At 45.4% G+C, this 8036-nt stretch overlaps 1 pseudogene; it reads right to left on the reverse strand.

Annotated features, from left to right (window-relative positions):
- Positions 1-292: 292 nt before the first annotated feature.
- On the reverse strand, positions 293-4830 carry LOC123426093 (annotated as a pseudogene).
- Positions 4831-8036: the final 3206 nt, after the last annotated feature.

Raw genomic sequence — 8036 nt, forward strand, 5'->3', positions numbered from 1 at the left:
CCAGCTCCGTCGCCATCACCTACTCCTCGTTGTTGTCGGATTCAGGTGGCGCTTTCTCCTGTGCCGGAGGCTCCTGCTCCAGCGCAGCCGCCTGATCCTCTGCCAGTGGATCAGCCACCTCTAGCAGCAGCGGAGCCAGCTGCTCCTCCGGCGGTGGATCAGCCACCTCCAGCGGCAGGGGAGCCGCCGGTCCTTGCTCTGCCGGAGGCGGTGGGCGCGGCCCTGGTCCAGCGGACCCGAAGTACATCTGTCGATGCCCCTCAAGCACGACGCTCGGGATGAACGAGTGATCTCAAAGGTCGCTGGTGGGTGCAAACCCCGGGTCTAGCTTCAGATCGAGCGGCAAGATTATGCCCCTCCGCCTGATCTTGCGCCGATGCTCGAGGCCATCCACCGGAACCTGTGGTATAGGCACCCGGCTGTCGTTGAGGTTCCACCACTCCGGGAGCACGACGCTTGGCCATGGAACCGGGAGGTTGTTCTCCCAAAGGTACCGCGCGTGGTCCTCGTTCGCCATTCGGCGCCGGTTAGGGCTCGACGGACCTCCGTCGCTGTCGCGAGCGGCGACGTTACGCTTCCACATCATTCCAGGTTTTTTGGCTAAGGAAGTGGGGTGGTCGACGCTCGAGTTGGGGAAGAAGGTGGCGATGGTTCCTATTTAATAGGACCCGTTAGAACAGCCGAAGCGTCGCAGCTGTCGCTGCCCTATGGGCCAGCGGGAGACAAGTTGTTTGTGCGTTGGGACCAGTCAAACTAGAAGCATCGTCGTGTCACTGCCCGGTGGTAGAGTGGACACGTGGCATAGCCGGTGGGCCATTGGGAGACAGTAGTTCCCACGTGCATACAACCTCGGTATCGCCGTTCTCACTGCCCTGTGGGCCAGCGGGAGACGAGTCGTTCCCGCGTGGACCCGCTTGCCTGCTGAGGTGCCCGAGGATGACCCCACTAGTCAGCTTCGGTGATATAAAATGTATACCACGGATGTTCACTAGAAAGACGCAAGGTTGCGTGCACTGTAAATCCACGAATGCATGCGCTGTGGATCCACGGGTATGTACGTCGTAGGTCCACGGGTGTGTATGTAGTAGGTCCACGTAGGTCTTCACTTCCTCTATGACATGTCGCTTGTAGAGGCACGACCGTGATTCTAGTGGAGGGGCACTCCACGTGAAACAGTACAGGAGTAGGGCGATCGATCATTAGAGGCACATTTATATGTGCAGAAAACGCACGTCCATGACCCTTGTTCAAAATGTTTTCTGTCGCTCCATCTGTTCAAAAACAATACCGGAACATAAATGTGAGAGGTGCAGCGCCATCATTACAAAAGAATCATGGTTTCACATGCACGGCCATGCATTCAGACGTTAATTATCAGAGTCACAGTCGTCAGGCCACGGGAGGAACCGTTTGACATGTGCACGGTTGTGCCACAAAACAGAGTGCAAATGGCCTCAGAATAGTTGTGTCGAACGTAGTGACACGAAGACAATCACGGCGATCATTATCTGCGTTACAAAATTTTGGAGCCGACACATTCAATGATGATGATGTCATTAGGGACATGACGGTAACACAATACCGTGCCTATGTGTTCAGCCCTCATCTTGGTCCACATTAACAAAGCAAACGTTCATCACATTGTTTCTACAGGACCAGAAATTCTTTAAAGCATCGAGAGAAAACGACACAAACTGGATTGATTTAGTACAAGTTGTGATGGCTCAATGCAGGCAAATAGTGCAACCACTAGGAAAAATGAATTGGTCTTGTATGTCGCTTCTATACTACCATAAAATAGAACTTACAACTGCACAAGAAAAAATAAGTCATGTTGTCTCTTTCTGTCCTACAGACACAAGAAAACTTAAAAAGAGACTTTGCTACAACAAATGGAACTGTTTTTTGAAGAGATCCATTCTTCTTTCCCAAATCTGTGCATCGCTGTTCTCCTATTAAAAGAATATACGGAAGAAAAAAATTAGAATAACTCGTCATGGGTACATTTCTTGAAGTACTAGGAAGGAATATTCTATGGTGCAAAATAGCATACATTATATTATTTCTGTTCAGAACCTCTTTTTACCTTTCAATTCTTCACTCATATTGTTCGTCGGTAGAAAACAGTCTCCATTCTGTTCTTTCTCTTCTCAATGTAGGATGCACACATGTTGTTGCTTCAACCAAGTTTGGTTGCTGACATTTTGTGTGCCTCCCTTGAGTGATACTAGATTCTGGTGTGGTTAGAGGACTTTGCTTTCGATGCTCTGTTGTCAGTGTGGTCGTTGGTGTTGTCAGTGGTGTCGTTGGCGTTGATGATGGTGTTAACCGTCTTGGTCCCGGGATAGGAGTGCATTCTCCTTCTCCGTTTGATATTCTCGATGTTGTCATTGGTGTTGTGGGCCATTTCATTGATCTTGCCTTCTTCTCCTCCCGTGCTTTCATCTTCTCCTCTTGAATCCTCATTTTTTCAATCACTTCTGGGTTAGTAGGATAATGCATTTTTGTATGGCCCTTTGAATTGCAACGGCTGCAAATGCGTTTGCTTCTTTTTATTTTCTTCTCAGAGCCAGCTTTGATTCGGTCCCCGTTTTTCCTTCCCTTCGAGCCACTCATGGGAGGGTTTTTCAGACTTGCGTCACATGGATTTTTGCCCATGTTTGTTTCATCAGCAAGTGCAGTCATGAATTTTATTTTCATTTCTTGCATACACTCAAGTAGCACATTGTATGATGTATCCTTTATGCAAGCATGTGAACATATATCGGATAACTGTGCATACACGAGACCGTATCTCATAGTTTCATCTTCTTGTGCGGTCATGCTGTCACCTTGACTTGTAGCAGTAGTCTCAAGCTATGTGACCAATTCCTGGTCCATCTGGGGATGATAAAGGATTTTGGAAGGTGTTCAACCATGCATGTCTCGTCCATAACCTTAAGTACATGGCAGCACTAAATGTCATCCCTGGTCATCTTCTTGCAGCTGCACGTGTATATTTCCGTATGCTCATCCACATCTACCCTGAATTCAGACCTATCAAATTCCTCACCTGGTTATGGTTTCCTGTCTTTATCTTGCGATGAGATCCTTTTTAAAAGGTATTGCCTACCTTTTGCCAGGTCATAACACTTATAGTATGTGCGGTTGCGCAGCTCTAGCTGAAATTTTCTGAAAATTTCATTAGTGTATATTTCACTTACTTCTGTTTCAAGTGGAGAACCTGTCTCTCATGATGGTACCTTCTCTTCTGTCTGGTGCCTTTTCTTGTCAAGCGTGGCAAGGCAATTTTGTTGGATGATGTTGTATGCACCAACAAACATCGTTATGTTATCCTTGTGGTTCACATAATTTTTCCAGATTGAGTTTGTGCTCTTACTATGTGTGGTTGTCGATGAGAATGGATAAAAGCAGTCCTTGAAGTAGGCTGGCACCCGGAATGTACGAAGTTCCCACAACGCATTCAGATGCCTGTTTCCATCTACATTGTATTTTGAAATAGCTCTTTTCCACGAGCCTTCAAATTCATCTGTATTTAGTGAGCTTTTGGTTATTAGATGTAACTCATCAGACATCCGTGGATGTTGCACAAACACTGTCGCGTTGTTCTCGTTCATGTTCTTCCGTATGTGCCACAAGCAGAACCTGTTCCTGGTACTCGGAAGTGCTTGCTCTATCGCTGCCTTCATCACCTTGTCCTGGTGTGTTATTTTGAACTTTGGTTCCTTTCCTCCCATTGCCTCAACAAATGTACTTAGGAGCCATTTGAATGACCCTATCGTCTCATCCTTTAAGAGGCCTATTCCAAACAGAACGGATGACCCATGGTTGTCGACCCCTATTATTGGTGCAAACGGTAAACCATATATATTCATCGAAAATGTCGTGTCAAAAGACACGAAATCTCCGTGCAGGCCATAATTCATCTTGCACAAGGAGTGTGTCCAGCACAAGCTTTGCACCACATTGTTTCCATCGGTCGCTTCCACATGGTGAAACCCTACCCTCTTCCTCTGCATTTTTGCAAAGAGCTTCATCGTGTCCTTGATATCTGTGTTCCTTTGTCCAGCCCTGTCCTGACATGCAATGTTGCTTATGTCAATCGCGTCGAACATAATTTTCCGCCTCGTTTACCCATAGCGGTGAAGATCTGCATGACTTTCCTTGGCTCTAGCCTTGCCTTCTGTAGGACTTGGATAAAAAAACTTCTCCTCGGGCCTCATGTTCTTATAGCACCTCATAAAATTCAGCATCCAGTCACACGGGTGTAGCACATGGTTGTGCTCTAGGAGAACATTCCTTAAGTACCATATTCCCCTCTCTATATCTCCTTGTGTTGTTATTTCAATGGGACAGCCTGTCCTAATCAAGCAATTGCTCCTTCTATGCTTCACAAGTCTCTCGATTGTTTTATTCACACCATCCTTTGTGCAACGGAACACTTGCTTGTCAATCTCTTGCTCGGGACCTGCTCTTCTGGTGGTTGATCGCTTCACCGAAAAACCAACCTTTCTGGCATATGTGCAGAAGAAAAAGAAGGCATCGTCCCTTGTTTTTAAAATGCAACCCATCCTCTGGTTCACGTGCTTGCGTCACTTCCTCGATCGACGGGAATGCGCTTCCTTTGAACATTTCATCCATTTCTTTCTCTTCTTGCGTTGCCTTCCCAATATCAATGTTGTCTAACGTGTCTCCATTGGGGTCGTCATCGTTGTCACTTGAGATATCATCCCTTTCATGACCAGGAATTAGCTCGTTTCTGACAGAGCTGTTGCACCTCGCTTGCTTGTCAGGTGCGGGGGCGCCATCACTGCTAGAGGTACAATCCATCACTACTTCTCGAACGTTGTTTCCTCCTTCTCTTCTGTCATCTTCACGAATGCTGTTGTTTTCTGTTTCTCTCGTACCCGTAAACCCAAGGACTTGCACTGCTTCCACCTCAACATTTTTGTTGTTGCAATAGCCATGCATGTATACTACTTGCTTCTGTGCAGGTTGTTTTCCCTTAAGGGTGGGTAAAGGAATCTTGCAGTTATTTGACTCATATGTCGTTCTCCCTGTGAAGTACTGCACATGAAGGTTGCAAAAAAATTAGATATAAGAGGCACCTGAGCCATTTGCATCTTATTTTATCGTTTTGAAAGCTTTAAAGCAGATGTAGAATAATGTAGCAGGATTTAGCAGTAAGTTTTTGACAGGAACATACATGGTGTAAACCAGAAGCACGGATTTATGTCAGGTAAGATACACAGTTGTGAACGCACTGAACGTGCATGTGCATGTACAAGGAACGGTTGTGCTTTTCTTTGCACTATACGATCAAAGAGGCACGATCGTGCTTCTCCTTTCACTCTACAATCTAAAGTAGGATTTACATACAGAGAACATGGTCGTGTCGTCACCTTTCTTTCCTCATGTCTGCACTCCTCAACACATCTTGGCGACATCCTCCGTGCATTGGAGATTTCGTTGACAATCCTGAATGCAGTCGAAGATCCTCTGGAAGGACCTCTCATGCTGAATGTCAATGACGATCCTTTGAAAGGACCTTGCCTCATCATCTTTAAATTGTCACCAGTATATCCAATCTGTTGGAGCCTTTGTTCCTGACGTGGACTGATGTGATCCCTGTTATTTTGCTCGCAGGCCTATGGCACACGAAAAGACAGAGAAATTCTAGTGATTAAATTGGAATAACACAAGTGTTTGACATAATTCTTGCTTGATCGACGTTGCTATCACCTCTCCTTATTCTCATGCCGCAGATCAGTAAAGATTCTTCCTCCAATTGCTGAGATACTACTTCTGTTAGTCATGCTTGATGATTCATATTTTGTGCTTCATGGGCAACATTCATTGTTCCGACATCAACGATTCTTCTCTCTGAATCTTTAACACAACTGCCAGAAAAAACCACTCCATCGGATCGACTGCTCTCCACGACCTTGAAGCATTAACAATTAGGTGCACATGTGTGTATTATGAAGCATTAGCAATTAAAAAAAATAAAACATATCAAATGTTCTCGTGTCTCAAGATTTGTAAGACATGAAGGCTGAGTTTTAAAGCTTTTTTTATCGTTACCTGGACTGACTGATTGGTACGGTTCCTGTGTTGCAACTCTGGATTACAAACCAAAGTCTGGGACATTGCAGAAAAATTTACTCTTCTGCCTAGAATACTCCTTTTAGCATATGTCTGTTGCACTGCTTGTTCCTGAATTGCACGCTTACCGAGCAGTTGTTTCTCAACCTTGACTACAATCACCCCAACCCGTCTGGCATGTGCGTGCTGAACGTCATTTGCACTCTTTTTTTGTTATCCACTTGCAGCAGTTTCTTTTGCTTCCATCTATCGATCTTTAACTATGGAACACATAGATTGAACATGGAGACATTTACAGAACTCAACCAAGGATTTTTTTTTATATGTTATTGATATCAACAGGTATAACTTTGCATTATTCAATGGTGACACATTACGCGTTGAGAGTTTATAATGCACAGAAAGAAAGAAGAGATAGTATCGAAAATCTAAGGTTCAATAGATTTCGCCTTGATGCTATTACCTTCTTTTCGTATGCCTTTGCAATATCATTTAGAGAAACACCAACATTGCTTCCCTGATCAGCTGATGCGACCCTATACATCTGGTAGGGCAAAATATTTATACAAAGAGCTAGCAACTGTTATACACTACTGATGTCTACTACGCAACCTTCTCCTTGTAGACGTTGTTGGGCGTCCAAGTGCAGAGGTTTGTAGGACAGTAGAAATTTTCCCTCAAGTGGGTGACCTAAGGTTTATCAATCCGCGGGAGGCGTAGGATGAAGATGGTCTCTCTCAAGCAACCATGCAACCAAATAACAAAGAGTCTCTTGTGTCCCCAACCGTGGGGACCCCGACTAGCAAGTCGAGTTCGCCGTGCCTAGTGACCCCAAGGATCAATGTTCACTGAACACAGATACTGAATAATAGAGTCTTACATCCAAGTACCAAATTATTACATCAAATGACCAGAAGCTCGGGTTCAAGAGAAAGGCCTAAAGCCAAATTAAACGGATACATCGAGTAGCAGAAACTCGTAAGGGCTAAGCGGTGCCCATGCCATCAAGCCTACACCGACAGGCATTCTGACTTGGAAGCGTCCTAGATCGCGGGTCCGTCTCCGACGGCGTACTCATCGCCAAACTCCGGTCCTTCCATGTCTGGTCAATAACATAACCAGTGGCAAGCCAATGAGTACTTTGAATGTACTCGCAAACAACCCATGATATAAATATGGTAAGGAATAACAGTAACAGTTATCTTTAGTGGAATGCAATGTGGTGGTATGATCAAGTATGTGCAACAAGTTAAAGAATTACTTTTGAAGAACAGGTTACAGATATTGACATATCTGTCAAGGGCTGAACACACCGGGTTCACCCTGTATGCCAAGTCATCGGACATGTCATATCCTTAAGGTATTAATGAGGGCTAAACCATCCGGGTTTACCCTACAAGTCACCGAACTTGATCATATTATGGTGATTATCATAACAACACCTTTCTAACACCACACACAAACACTTGGTTTATGCAGAAACTCAGGACGTAGTTTAACCAGCACCACCCAACTGTCCTTGACCGTGGACATGGATATTCGAATAGTTTACACTCTGCACAGGTAGTACGCTGGACCCACGAGAAACAGGAAACTGCCGAGTCATCCACGACTCGCGGTATATCACATATACCCGAGGTAAGTACCCGATCATCATCTTTCCCCTGACGATACTAGACAAAGAGGTCCACTCGATTGGTACGCAGCCCACATGTTGTACGTCTTACGAGCACCGACTCTCGACTGTATCAACCATGCAGGGACCAACGGTGTGCCTGGAACTCATAATAATGGCATAGTCGTCCTACCTGGCACGACCCCATCACGAGAGTGACACCGATCACTCCCGCCACTAGATAGTGGCTCTTTGCTAGTACCGACCAGAGTAATCAACAAAGCCCCGTCCCATAAAGGGGTATCGTGGTCGTACT

Source organism: Hordeum vulgare, chromosome 2H (assembly GCF_904849725.1).
Source record: "Hordeum vulgare subsp. vulgare chromosome 2H, MorexV3_pseudomolecules_assembly, whole genome shotgun sequence".
Taxonomy (NCBI): Eukaryota; Viridiplantae; Streptophyta; class Magnoliopsida; order Poales; family Poaceae; genus Hordeum; species Hordeum vulgare.